Source organism: Ranitomeya variabilis, chromosome 5, assembly GCF_051348905.1.
Source record: "Ranitomeya variabilis isolate aRanVar5 chromosome 5, aRanVar5.hap1, whole genome shotgun sequence".
In the NCBI taxonomy this organism is placed as follows: Eukaryota; Metazoa; Chordata; class Amphibia; order Anura; family Dendrobatidae; genus Ranitomeya; species Ranitomeya variabilis.
The window spans coordinates 329,719,195-329,733,882 of NC_135236.1; the positions used below are offsets into that span (position 1 = coordinate 329,719,195).

The 14,688-nt window shown below is 41.4% G+C and overlaps 1 protein-coding gene and 1 long non-coding RNA gene across 16 annotated transcripts in view; one reads left to right on the forward strand and one right to left on the reverse strand.

Annotated features, from left to right (window-relative positions):
• The window catches only part of MAGI2 (membrane associated guanylate kinase, WW and PDZ domain containing 2), a 1,417,815-nt gene that overhangs the window by 136,000 nt on the left and 1,267,127 nt on the right, over positions 1-14,688 (forward strand). The gene's annotated exons all lie outside the window — the stretch shown is intronic.
• Positions 9,639-14,659, reverse strand: LOC143773650 (uncharacterized). The gene is made up of 3 exons (XR_013215278.1): positions 14,527-14,659; positions 13,134-13,209; positions 9,639-10,009 (listed from the first exon to the last, which is right to left on the reverse strand). It is a non-coding gene; the product is annotated as an uncharacterized LOC143773650 (long non-coding RNA).

Genomic DNA, 14,688 nt, shown 5'->3' on the forward strand with positions numbered 1-14,688 from the left:
GTCACAGAAATAACTTGAATCTGACAAAACTAGTAATTACTAAAAAATCTATGATAATGAACAAATGATAGTCAGACATTGCATTTCAACCATGCTTCCACAGAATTTAAAAAAAAAAATGAAACTCATGAAATAGGCCTGGACAGAAATGATAGTACCCCTGAAAATAATGTGACAAAAGGGACATATTAAATCATGGTGGGTCCAATAATTAGCATCACAGGTGTCTCACAGGGAAGGAAAGAATTGTCTCAGGAGATTAGAAAGAAAATTATAGACAAACATGTTAAAGGTAAAAGTTATAATACCATCTCCAAGCAGCTTTATGTTCCTGTGACTACAGTTGCACATATTATTCAGAAATTTAAGACCCATGTGACTTTAGCCAACCTCCCTGGATGTGACCGCAGGAGGAAAATTGATGACAAATCAAAGAGACGGATAATACAAATGGTAACAAAAGAGCCCACAAACATTTCTAAACAGATTAAAGGTGAACTTCAAGCTCAAGGAACATCAGTGTCAGATCGCACCATCTATCGTTGTCTGAGACAAAGTGGACTTCATGGGAGACGACCAAGGAGGACACCATTGTTGAAAAAAAAATTATAGGAAAGCCAGACTGGAATTTGCCAAACTACATGTTGACAAGCCACAAAGCTTCTGGGAGAATATCCTATGGATAGATGAGACAAAAATGAAACTTTTTCAGCTTTATGTTCACAGACGCAAAATTGAAGCATATCAAGAAAAGAACACTGTCCCTACTGTGAAACATGGAGGAGGCTCTGTTATGTTCTGGGGCTGCTTTGCTGCAATCTGGCCCAGGGTGTCTAGAATCTGTGCAGGGTATAATGAAATCGCAAGACTATCAAGGGATTCTAGAGAGAAATGTGCTGTCCAGTGTCAGAAAGCTTGGTCTCAGTCACAGGTCATGGGTCTTGCAGCAGGATAATGACCCAAAACACACAGCTAAAAACACCCCAAAATGGCTAAGAGGAAAACATTTGACTATGCTGAAGTGGCCTTCTATGAGCTCTGACCTAAATCCTATTGAGCATCTTTGGAAAGAGCTAAAACATGCCGTCTGGAATAGGCAACCTTAAAACACAAGACAGCAACAGTTTGCTATTGAGGAGTGGGTCAAAATACCTGTCGAGAGTTGCAGAAGTCTCATTGTCAGTTACAGGAATCGTTTGATTGCAGTGATTGCCTCAAAAGGTTGTGCAACAAAATATTAAGTTAAGGGTACCATCATTTCTGTCCAGGCTAATTTCATGAGGTTTATTTTTTCTTAAATTCTGTGGAACCATGGTTGAAAAGCAATGTCTGACTTTCATTTGTTCATTTTCATAGATTTTTTTAGTTATTATTACTTTTGTCAGATTCAAGTTATTTCTGTGACCATTGGGGGTTTTTCTGTCATTAAACGAGGGGGGCCAACAATTTTGACCACGTGTGTACATGAGTATATCCAACAAATAAATACCCATTCACTCCTTCAGAAATTGAGTGGACTCACTGTGTCCGCTCTTATATTAAACATTTGTGTCACAAGCAAATTGCGATTTAGAGAAAGACAACATTTTATCATTTAAAAAATGCAACTAAGTGCTCTGTAAAATATTGCATTCTTAGGAAGGACCATACTAGATGAATGATGATGAGTGATTCTATGCGGTTTTTCAGACATTTTTGTAGATAGTTGTGATATGATTGACACAGTACTATATTCCTTGTGTAAAATAAACATGTGGGTTGGGGTGAATTTACATTTTTTATGGAGTTCTCTTGAGACCTGGTTAAAAAGTGATAATTCGTTATAGTTGAAAATCTGTATCTACTTGAATGTGGCACATCATTATCATCACACAGTATGAGATTACGTGATAGCATCTTATAACCTGAGTATATTTGTTTCTAAAGCAGTAGGGAGATAGTCATTGTAGCAAAAAAAAAAATTATAACACATGAATATACCATCGTTTTCCAAAATCATTATTTGTTTGGTACCTAAAAAGGAAATGTTAAATTTCATCATATTGAAATGACATTAGTATAAACAGTATATTCTCGGTCTGCCAGGGATAAAAAGTGAGAATACTAAATAACTAGATGATTAAATTATCTATAAATCATTTTTATGCTAAATAAATAGAATTATTTTTCATAGTAATGGGTCAGAAAAGGGGTTACATTTCTGATGTTCTTAGGAACTTATAGTTAGTTTGTTTACTGTCAAATACATTTCTATCAGGCATTATTTTACATAGTCATATGTAAAATATTGCAGGACCATGCATTTTTCTTGTTAATCTGCAGCTACATAGAACTTTGCCTAAAAGACTAGAATAGATAATAAATGAATGATCGCTGGGGGACAGACCAGTGGAATCCCTGCAATAATAAAAATAAAGTACCGTAAACTCATTCATTTCAGTTGGTCTGTGGCAGTGGATGTGTATGTATTACCACTGTTCTCATAGTACACTGTTAGGCCATTATTAGGCCATTTGTATTTATGGTGATTTATTTTATAATTGAACAACTACCAAAAGGTTAATTAACATGAATATTTAAGAGAGTATAAGTGAGGTTTTTCCTTTATTAGAATATCTCTGTGTGCAGAATTATTGGGCATTAGGGTACAGAATTACTATGCAACTAAATGAAAAACATAAATGTTTCCATCTCTGTTGTTTATTTTTATTTGTTAAAGTGGGAAAAATAATAAAGCAACTAAAATTTTACAAAATAATATTTCTGATACTAAAAAAATGTATGAGTGACCAATATAGCAACCCTTCTTTACAATAACGCTCATAAGCCTTCCATCCATGGAGTTCCAAAGTTTCTTATTCTGTTGACGATCAACTTTTTGGACAGCACTTGGATGCATGTGATGGAGCATTGTCCTGCATTCAAATCATGATTTTCTTGGAAGATGCAGATTTTTTTCCTGTAGAATTGACTCTAAAAGCTGGCAGTACATTGATTTTGATCCTATCTTCAACACAAAGGTCCAACTAGCTCATCTTTAATAATACCAGCGGATAGCAGTACCCCACCACCACCTTGCTGGAATCTGAGTCAAAGTAGAGGTCTGTGCCTGCTACTGATGCAGCTACGGGCCCATCCATCTGGTCCGTCAAGAGTCACTCTCATCTCATCAGCCCATAAAATATTTGAATTCAGTTATTTATTGGCCCAGCCTTGATATTTCAACTTATGAATCTAGTTCAGAGGTGGTTGGGTTTCAGTCTTCCTTACCTTGGCCATACTATGCAGTTTTGCTATTTGACAACACTAGAGGATAATGGGTTCATGGTCGCTTCTTGATTAAATCTTTTCAAAACTTTGGTAGTTAATGTGCATCTTATTTTCTCAACTTGTTTTTGGGACCCATGTTTTTTTGACGGTTCTGTGATCACGCCCCAATATCTTAGCAATTTCAAGAGTGCTGAATCTCTATGTACAACTTTTAAATTTTTTTTTATTTTTCACAGTTAAATCTAGTTTGCAGGATGTTCCTCCTGACAGCACACCAGGAATTAGTCCTTCTCATCCTCTAGGGACAGAAAAACACGAGAGGCTGAATAGCCTTTCCCACCCTCACCCACCAGTGTTTTTTATGTCCCTAGGAGGACAAATGCAGAAGAGGTGAGCAAATGCTTGAAACTTACCATTCAGGTCGGGCTCAGGAGAATCGAGGGGTTCATCCTTTACTTCCTCCTGTCAACAGGCCTGTGGCTGACATCCCTCTGTGCAGAGGTCCCTCAGCCTGACGAATAGAGCGGGCTGAGGTTCCTGGTTTTAGCCGCTTCCCTCCATGGAGGACTCTCGGATCCCTACACTGCCTTAACTCTCAGGCCTCAGCTTGGACGCATGGCATGAGTTCCAGGGTGGAACGTACTTATGGTTTCTAGGAGAGGCAGCGCGGAGAACTAAACCTACCTGTTTGGAAGTGCCTTTTGAGCATTCCTTGCGTAATGGAAATTAGTAGGGTGGCGTTATTCATCCTGTTAGCCCCCAGTAAACTATAGTGTTCATTATCTTGTTGTTTTAGGACAAAGGAACCCCTACAGGGTCTGTTACATCTGCAAAAAAAGAGAGCCAAAAGATATGGTATGTGTAATATTAAATTACCAGAAACATATAGGAAGAAATTATGTACCAAGTGCATTGCTAAAATGGTCAGGAATGAACAATCCTCTTTCATGGCAGATATGATGTCAATGATAAAAGAAGAAATGCACAGCACAGTTTCCAATATGACCATCAAGACCTAGATGGGAGCTGGAATTAACCTCTGATGACAATGAACACTATTCTGACCAGGACTTGGAAAAGGGAGTGGAAGTACCTCTAGTTCTTCTAGAGGGAAAGAAAAAGTACTGCTTTTCATCAAACAATAAGATGATCTCCTGCAAGCAATTAGAAGCACCATAAAAATTGAAGAGACACAGGTGACCCACTCTGTTCAGGATAACATGTTTGGTGGTTTGACAACCCAAAGAAATAGGGTCTTTCCTTTCAATAAGTACACTGCTCAAAAAAAATAAAGGGAACACTAAAATCCCACATCCTAGATATCACTGAATTAAATATTCGAGTTGTAAATCTTTATTCATTACATAGTGGAATGTGTTGAAAACAATAAAACCTAAAAATGATCAACGTAAATCACAACTAATATCTCACGGAGGTCTGGAGTTGAAATGATTTTCAAAATCAAAGTGGAAAATGAAGTTACAGGCTGATCCAACTTCGGTGGAAATGCCTCAAGACAAGGAAATGCTGCTCAGCAGTGTGTGTGGCCTCCATGTGCCTGTATGACCTCCCTACAATGCCTGGGCATGCTCCTAATGAGGCAGCAGATGGTTTCCTGAGGGATCTTCTACCAGACCTGAATTAAAGCATCTACCAACACCTGAACAGTCTGTGGTGCAACGTAACGTTGGTGGATGGTGCGAGACATGATGTCCCAGATGTGTTCAATCAGATTCAGGTCTGGGGAATGGGCGGGCCAGTCCATAGCTTCAATGCCTTAATCTTGCAGGAACTGCTGACACACTCCAGCCGCATGAGGTCTGGCATTGTCCTGCATTAGGAGGAACCCAGTGCCAACCGCACCAGCATATGGTCTCACAAGGGGTCTGAGGATCTCATCTCAGTACCTAATGGCAGTCAGGATACCTCTGGCTAGCACATGGAGGGCTGTGCGGTCCTCCAAAGAAATGCCACCCCACACCATTACTGACCCACTGCCAACCAGTCATGCTGAAGGATGTTGCAGGTAGCAGATCGCTCTCCACGGTGTTTTCAGACTCTGTCACGTCTGTCACATGTGCTCAGTGTGAACCTGCTTTCATCTGTGAAGAGCACAGGGCGCCAGTGGCGAATTTGCCAATCCTGGTGTTCTGTGGCAAATGCCAAGTGTCCTGCACGGTGTTGGGCTGTGAGCACAACCCCATCTGTGGACGTCGGGCACTCAGACCATCCTCATGGAGTCGTTGTATAACCGTTTGTGCAGACACATGCACATTTGTGGCCTGCTGGAGGTCATTTTGCAGGGCTCTGGCAGTGCTCCTCCTATTCCTCCTTGCACAAAGGCTGAGGTAGCGGTCCTGCTGCCGGGTTGTTGCCCTCCTACGACCCCATCCACATCTCCTGGTGTACTGGCCTGTCTCCTGCACCTCCAGCCTCTGGATACTACGCTGACAGACACAGCAAACCTTGCCACAGCTCGCATTGATGTGCCATCCTGGATGAGCTGCACTACCTGAGCCACTTGTGTATAGAGTCCATCTCATGCTACCACGAGTGTGAAAGCACAACCAACATTCAAAAGTGACCAAAACATCAGCCAGAAAGCATTGGTACTGAGATGTGGTCTGTGGTCCCCACCTGCAGAACCACTCCTTTATTGAGTGTGTCTTAATAATTGCCAATAATTTCCATCTGTTGTCTATTCCATTTGCACAACTGCATGTGAAATTGATTGTCAAACAGTGTTGCTTCCTAAGTGGACAGTTTGATTTCACAGAAGTTTGATTTACTTGGAGTTATATTCTGTTGTTTAAGTGTTCCCTTTATTTTTTTAGCAGTGTATATTAAGACTATGATGATGGAGGAATAGGAAGAGGCAGAGAAAAGGCTACTTATTTTGAAGGATTTTAAAATCCGCCTCTCCTTAGAATCAGATGAGGTTAAGGTCGGGAACGAGATCCTGAAAATCAATATCCTAGTAGCTAGAGTGGCAAATCCTCTATCCTTATAGACCTTATGGATAGGAAAGCAGATGGGTTGCTTAAAAGAGCTCGGGAAGCCTCTGCCTCTATTATCAGGGCCAATGTAGATGCCACCTCTATGGCCAAGTCTATGAACATTTGGATTTCTGAATTGGAGAACCCCTTTAAAATCAAGACAACAAGAGATGCCATATTAGAATCTCTAACACTGCTTAAGGGCTCTTTCACACATCCATGTCTCCAGAACGTGTGGTGACAGTTTTCACACGTACCTGAGACACTGAGGCACATAGACTCATTCAAGTGAATGGGTCTGTGCACATGTCAGTGTGTTTCCACGGACCATATGTCAGGGTGTTTCCATGGACCATGCGGCTGCGGGAAAAGCACACTGACATGTCTGTTTTTTACCATCAGCACGGGCCGCAAAACATCCTGCACACATGCACACAGAGAACACACATGGATGTCAGCCGTGTGACACCGGTGCCAGGGAAGAAGTGCTACAGTAAGCTCTGTTCCCCAGCGCCGGGTGCTGAATACGCTCTCATCACTCTCCCCTGCTCTGCCGATGATCAGCGCGAGCAGGGGAAAATGTTCAATTCCCTTCTCGGGGCTACAGGTGTTTGGACCAGTACTAGATGAGTTCTTAGAGGAAGCCTCTGAAAATAAGATTTTCCAGAGGAAAGACAAAAAAAAATCCTGTTCTTTCATAGGCCCTGTCCTTCTCAAAGGCAGAAATATAAAGGGGAAGACTGATAGAAGAAGTTACCTGAAAGGGCCTACAGGTAGAGGGTGTCTATTAGTTCAGGCCATAGAACAGGGAGACCTTGTCACAAGAAGAGTAGGGGGGAGGCTTTGTTATATTCTAAAGGGTTGGAAGGAAATTACTCTAAATCAGTGGGTACTTAAGACTATTGCAGAGAGTTACAAGATAGGATTTACACAGTTATCAAAAACCTTTCAAAGGCTCATCAAAGACATTGGGAAAGTAGTAAAATCTGAGGCTGTCATTCCAGTTCTTCAGTCAGAATGGTTCCAGGACCAATACTCAGGTCTGTTCTCCATAAAAAACAATGGCATGTAAAAGTTTGGACACCCCTGGTCAAAATTATTGTTATTGTGAACAGTTAGGAAAGTTGAAGATGAAATAATCTCAGAAAGGCCTGAAGAACACCTCTGGGAGGTGTTAGAGCACATTCGACAACAGCAATTTCCACTTCAAGTGCTGAACGAGCAGGAGCCTCGATGAACCACATCTGTAGAGCCGCAACGTGGTCCAGCCTAAATACCTTTTGTAGACATTGCAAGTTGGAGGTTTTGTCTAGTCAGCAGACTGCCTTTGGGATAAATGTCCTCCAGGCAGTAGTCTTGCCCTAGTTCATTCATTTTGTATTCTTCTGGTGTGCTGTCAGGAGGGACTTTCGGGAAAGGAGGAATTAGTCCTACCGCTAATTGTATTTCCAGGAGTCCATCATAAAAGTACCCTTACAATCCTTCCCTTGAATTCCTTGTACTTATGTGAAAGCTAACAAGTGTAGCAGAGAATTCAATAAAATTGAGTTGCATCCATCCTGGTGTGATACTTGACAAAAGACATTGGTGGGTGAGGGTGGGAGGGGCTATTTAACCTCTCATATATTTTCCTGTCCCTAGAGGATTAGGATTACCTCCTGGTGTGCTGTCATAATGGGTTCCTGGAAATACAATTACCAGTAGGACTAATTCCTCCTTTTTGGCACATTTTGCCTGAGTAAAACAAGCAACCTAATAATTCTGTATGACTTGTTAATGGGTTTGAAATCCTTAGGCCATACCCTCCTTTATTTCACAAATACACATCTTCTGAAATGCTTCGTTCAATAAGCATTCAAGTTTATACAGCTTGGAGTTGGAAAATATGCATGTAAATTGGGATATAGTCACTTGTCTAATAATTGTGTTCACAGAATAGATGGAGATGTGGTTACAGGGGACTTTGAGACCCCCATTTTCATGATTGGCAGGGATCTCAATGGTCAAACATTTATGATGATCTTGTGAATATTATGGGACAAACCCTATAAAAATTGTTTGTGGAGTTGGTTATCAATTATATCTGTAATTTTAATTTCATTTTGCATAAATTGTTAACATTTGTAGCAAAAAAAACCTCTTGTAAATTATTTTATTGCAAAAAAACATATTATTCTTGCCTTCCTTGAGAATTTTCTTGTCTTCTGTGAGGTGTGTCATAGGCCTGGCTCAAAATGGCTAACTCGGACAGACTTGGTGATAGACACTCGGTCTAATCAAATCCAAGATGAATCCCGACTAGAGATGAGTGGAGTGAACCAATTTGTGGAGGATCATGTTTGAATCCAATTTCTTGAAATCTGCGGTTTCATGCCAGTTTGCTCCATGTGTATTCGAACATTTTGAGATTCGATTCGTGGCTAGCAAAACAATAACTTGCCTGGCACAATTTCCCACAAATGAGCAGGTAATCATAATTTTGCAATCAAATGAAAAAAAAGGAGTGATCTCGCCATACTGAGTTGTTGCATGCCTGATTAATCTTGCAGAGTGCCGTGTCCAAAGCTTGTGACCAGCAGAGAAATCCACAAAAAATGTATGAAGAACAAAGGGACCTATGTTTTTAAAATTTCTTCAAGGCTTTATTTCACATTCAAAAAATTGAAAATCTCCACATGTTAACAGATAACACTTGATGTGTTTCTGGCACTGGTGTGCCAGCAATTTTGCATTGCAGCTTGTGCTTCCCCATAATGCCCTGCAGCTATGACATCAGGTGGATTATCATACTTTGTACAGTGGTGGTCAGCCCTGGGCCATCAGAAATCAGCAGCTCCCAGTTGAGCACAGTTTGTATGGTTTTCCATCTCAAGAGTCACTGGATAACCTTCTCACTTCTATAGAGTGTAAGCTTTTGTGGTTAGCAGGGTCCTCTCTCTCCTGTTAAGCTTGTATGTCCAATGAGATCCTCTCACTTTCTCTCACCTGTAAAATGTAAACTCTTATGATCATATGGGCCCTCTCTCTTCTATAGCGTGTAAGCTCTTAATGTCAGCAGGGTTCTCTCTCTCTCCTGTAGAGTGTAAGCTCTTAATGTCAGCAGGGTCCTTTCTCTCTCCTGTAGAGTATAAGCTCTTAATGTCAGCAGGGTCCTCTCTCTCTCCTGTAGAGTGTAAGCTCTTAATGTCAGCAGGGTCCTCTCTCTCTCCTGTAGAGTGTAAGCTCTTAATGTCAGCAGGGTCCTTTCTCTCTCCTGTAGAGTATAAGCTCTTAATGTCAGCAGGGTCCTCTCTCTCTCTCTCCTGTAGAGTATAAGCTCTTAATGTCAGCAGGGTCCTCTCTCTCTCCTGTAGAGTGTAAGCTCTTAATGTCAGCAGGGTCCTCTCTCGCGCCTATAAAGTATAAGCTCTTATGATCATTGGGGTCCTCTCTTTCTCTTTCTCATCTGTAAATTGTAAATGGTCCGTGGGATTCTCTCTTTCTCACATTTAAATTATAAGCTTTTTTGGTCAGTCAGGTTCTCTCTCCTCACCCCCATGTGTATTTTGCAAGCAATCACAAGCTTTCCAATATTTAAATTTTGTTAATTTATTCACCGTAAATCCAATTTTTGGCTAAAATTCTTCAAATTCGAATTTCAAAAGATTCACTCATCTGTAATCTCAACCTTTGCTCTTTCACCTCTATACAGGCTTTATTCTTACAACTGGGTCCCATGGTTCTTGCAAAGGGGAGGAGTGAACCTAAGGTGAGAGAAATCAAATGAGAGGAAACATGAGAGTGTGAGAGGAGGCCAAAACTGGAATAAAATAATAAAATAAAAACATAGTCAGTGGAATAGCTGAGGATAGATATCAGAAGGACAGACAAAAATAAGGTCTGATAAATCGGGATCAAAAACAGGACAAAAGTAGACAGTTGCTGCGTCACCATTACAAATCACTTTGAACATTTGTAGCGTATAGATTAAACTTGGATAGAAATTGTGTCTTTTCATGTTAATTAAGTAATGTTATGTGCTCTCAGGTATGAATACAGAGGCTTTAGCTTAAGCACCATTTTGAATCACCCTGTAGAGATTCAATGATTGGGTATACACTATATTGACAAAAGTATTGAGTATTGAGTTTTCATTCTCATTCTAAATCCATAGGCAATAATTTGAAACCCTATTGATCTGTTGATCCAGTCAGCCAGGCAAATAGGTGTGTGCAATGTTTAGCAGCCCAGCAGGACTAATCATCTACCAGCTGTGACCTGTAGGGCAGTAGCACACTTTGCAGCTAAAACAGCTTCTACTGTTCTTGGAAGGCTTTTTGGAAGATTTTGCTGTGAGTCAGCTGGAAATTTTTTACCCATTCATCTAGAAAAGCGTTTGTGAGGTCAGATACTAATTTTGGACAAGAAGACCTGGCTTGCAATCTCCATTCTGAAGCATCCCAATAGTATTCGATAGAGTTGAGATTAGAGCTCTCAGCAGGTCAATTTCTTCTTAGTAGCCCAACCATGTCTTTTAGGACCTTGCTTTGTGCAATGGGCCTCAGTCATGATGGAACAGAAACCCAAACTGTTAGAAGGATATACTTGTCCAAAATGTTTTGGAATGCTGAAGTATTGAGATTTCTTTTTATTGGAACTAATGAGCATAGGCCAACACCTGAAAAGTAACCCCTTAGTACTATTCCTCCTCCACAAAGCTTCACAGTTCCTATATTGCAGTCTGGTAGGTAATGTTCATATTCCATTTGCCACACCTAGACTCATGAAACAAAGTCCATGATCATTGCTCAGAACATGTTTCTGCTTCTCCAGCGTCCAGTGGTATCATACTTTTCACCACTTCCTCCAATGCTTGGCATTTGGCTTGGTGATCTAAGGTTTGCATATAGATGCTCAACTATGGAACCTCTGCCATAAAGCACTCAGTGCAGTTTTTATTCTGATATTATTCTAGAGGAAATTAGGAACTCTACATTGAGTCAGAAGAGCATATTTCATGTACTATTCACCTGAGCAATCGAAGACACCACTCTGTAACTTTAGGTGGTCTTCAACTTCGTTGCTGAGTTGCTGTGGTGCCTAAATGCTTCTGTAGCGCCCCCACTGCCGCAGGGCCGAGGGGTACCCGGTACCGGGCCTCTGAGTCTCTGCTCTGGGGTTGTCACGGTGGCTAGACCTGGTCCGTAACCCTGCTGAGGGGCGTTACAGTAATAGATGTGGATGGTGGTGGTGGTGCGGTGCAGTAAATAACGAGGACACCAGGTTGCAGTCTCTTTACCTCTTTACTGAAGGCTTCTGGGTCCTCAGTCTGGAATACGGTTAGCCGGGCTGCGCAAGTCCGGCCGGTCCGATGGCACCTCCAGAGTTCCCTTCGCAGGTGGAAATCTGTGCCTTCCTTCTAGCGCTTATGTGTTGTGGTCCTCCCCTGCTGTGCTTACGGGATAGTCCCCACAACTGTTGTGTCTGTTTCTCGTGTTCCCTCACAACTCGATTCTGATGTTCTTATTCTTCTTCTCGTCCCCCAGATCTTATGGTAGGACGCACCCGTATGACGGGAAGGCTCGGAGCTCTTCCGGGACCCTAGAGTCGCCCCTCTCCACAAGTTGCCCCCTATGTCTGCGTAGGTGATGTAGGTGAGACAGCCAGCCTATAGCTCTCTGCCCTGCCGTTGGTTTGAAGTAATGCTTAGAGCCCTGTACTTCCTCGGCGTTCCGGCCACCGGTTAGTTACGCCTCAGTAGGATGTTGCCTCGGTCTAACAGCACGACTCCTACTGGTATTCTCCCTGTTGCGTTGATCTCGTTTCTCACTCAGCACAATAAATCTCGCTTCTTGTCCTTTCTTAGGGCACCGCCGCTATGAAGTGCAGGCGCGGTCCCGTAGCTTTCTCTCTGATTGCCAGGCCTCTGTCAGGATCCCACCGCTGACAGGGACCCTACCGAATCTTCCCCTACAACACCCTCTGCCACAAGGTGTTGCCTGGTTCCAACCCAGTCAGCGTTCTCTCTAACTTCCTGCCTAACCCCCAGTTTTACCAGACTGTGAGGAGTGGCCTAATGAATAGTACCCTTAGCTCCCCCTGGAGGCCAGACTGTGAAATGTATTGGTGTATGTGATACCTGGTCAGATGAACTCCTTCAGTGCCATCAGACGTACCATAGCCCCCCTTAGCGGCGGAGCCACAGTACTGCAACGACCAGGACTCTGGGGCGCTGCACTTCTACTTTTCAATACCACTTACAGTTTATGGTGGAATATTTAACGGGAAGAAATTTAATGAACTGACTTGTTACAACAGTGGCCCTCTATTATAAGGCCATTTTCAAATTCGGGGAACTCTTTAGAACAAACCATTCTTTCGCAAGGATGAGGTAGACTGCATGGCTTATAGCAGTTTGACTGAATGAAAAATCTGAATTCAAATATTAAGCAGTGTGTCCCAATATTTTTTCGCAATATAGTGTATAATACATTTTTGTTCTTGTAACATTTTTTCAAAAACTTTCCCTTTCAAGTGAGTGAGTCTAAAGTATAGACTTGTATTTGAATGAGTCTAAAAGTTGAAGCTAAAGGATGGACAGTAACTAAGCAATTTCAGTGTAGCTCAGCACAGTAAGGTCACATTGTGAAGAATACATATATTAATTAAATTGGTTAATGCTATTAGTAAAAGATACATGTACATTGGCTACAGTAGAATTCTACTTAGTAGTTCCAATTAATAGTTATATGGTATTAAAACAATATTCCCATCAATAAATTATATTGTTAAATATTTGAATAACCAAATCAGAAATTAAAAAAAAGAATCAAAAAATAAAAGATTCACTTTCACTCAAAATTCAGAATTCATGCATGGTTTTCAAACCTTACGATGAACTCTGGCGTGGTGCTTTTTTGCTGTAAGGCATGACTGGTAACTTTGGTCTTTCTACAAAGTGAATCTGTAAGAAAAAAGCTGATGATATAAATAAGAAACATAAAAGCTTCTGGGTTCAAAAGTACTTGAACATTTATATATCTATCATCTTCTTAGTGAAGGAATTCTGAAAACTTGTGCAATCAAGTAATACAAAGCATATACTGTAAGTACATCTTTAAAGTAGTAGATAATGACAAACTCTGCCTGTATATACCCAGGATATCCCTTACAAGAGAATATGAGAGTCATAGGGGTCAACTGCTCAGAAACCGAAATATACAACATCTCTGATGCACCGTCAGTGCACTTTAATGACCATCAGTCAATGGTATATTTCCCAATACGGAAGAAATGAATGGCCAAATAATAAAATAACAGCTAATTTATGGCAGTAGAGTGACTAGGAACAATCGTTTGATTCTGAAGCTGGGTTCTAGTTAAAGGTAATCTGTTAGCAGGCTTTGCTATGTAATCTGAGAGCAGCATGATGTAGAGACAAGGCTTGATTCAAGTGAAGTCCAGCAGTGATAATCTCCTTCTCATAAAACACTGATTGTATTGATAATATAGCACACAATCTAATAAATTACATATCCCTGACAAGCTGGAAACCAGTGATGGGGCAGGATTAAGCTGAATAGCTGGACTGGTTTGCACGCAAACTAGTCCGGCTGTGATAATCTCCTGCTGATAAAACACTGATTGTATAGAAACTACAGCACAAAGTTGAATAAATTATATATCCCTGAAATCAAGATCTCTGCTCCTACATTATGCTGGTCTCAGAAGCAATAGCAAAAACATTCTGACACATTCCTTTTAATGATTTTCCTATCAAAAGATCCTCTCAGTAATCAACAGTATTTGGACTTGAAGGCCTTCATACCACACTCACCCAACTGTAGTCAATAATATTACAGCTTTATAATGAGAGAATTGAGTACTGTGTATCTGTACAATTTACTGTACAACTGAGTAACAGAAAAAACAGACACACTGGCGCTCACCACACTTGAGGACGAAAGGATGGTGACAAGGAGAATGGATGGTCGGTTGGGCACCCCTAGCTGCTGGGATCACTAAACAGGATCTGTGCCTATCCTGGGATAAAAATATAATATACAGAAAATTGCCACAAGAGGACGGAGTGATGCCGCGCTTAGGGGTTAAATGTTTTATAATGATAGACGGCAGGTAGCCGGTGTCCAGGTCCTGGTAAATGCCTGGGATGTAGCTGTAGGTGTATACCTAACTCAAGGCGTAGATAGATGCTGGAAAAGTTATCTAGAACATGTATACATATAAATGCACAATAGCTGCGTTGCAAGAGAGTGCTTACCCTATGTGTAGATGCGCTGATCGTCCCGCTGCAGAACCCAAAAGAGTTGTCCGATCCGGTCACCTCTGCTTGTTGTTGCGGTGTCAGCAGGGAACAGAAGGGGAGAGCGGGAGGAAGTGTAGCAGCTGACGCGATACCTGGGAGCCCCGGCCGAAGGCGTCC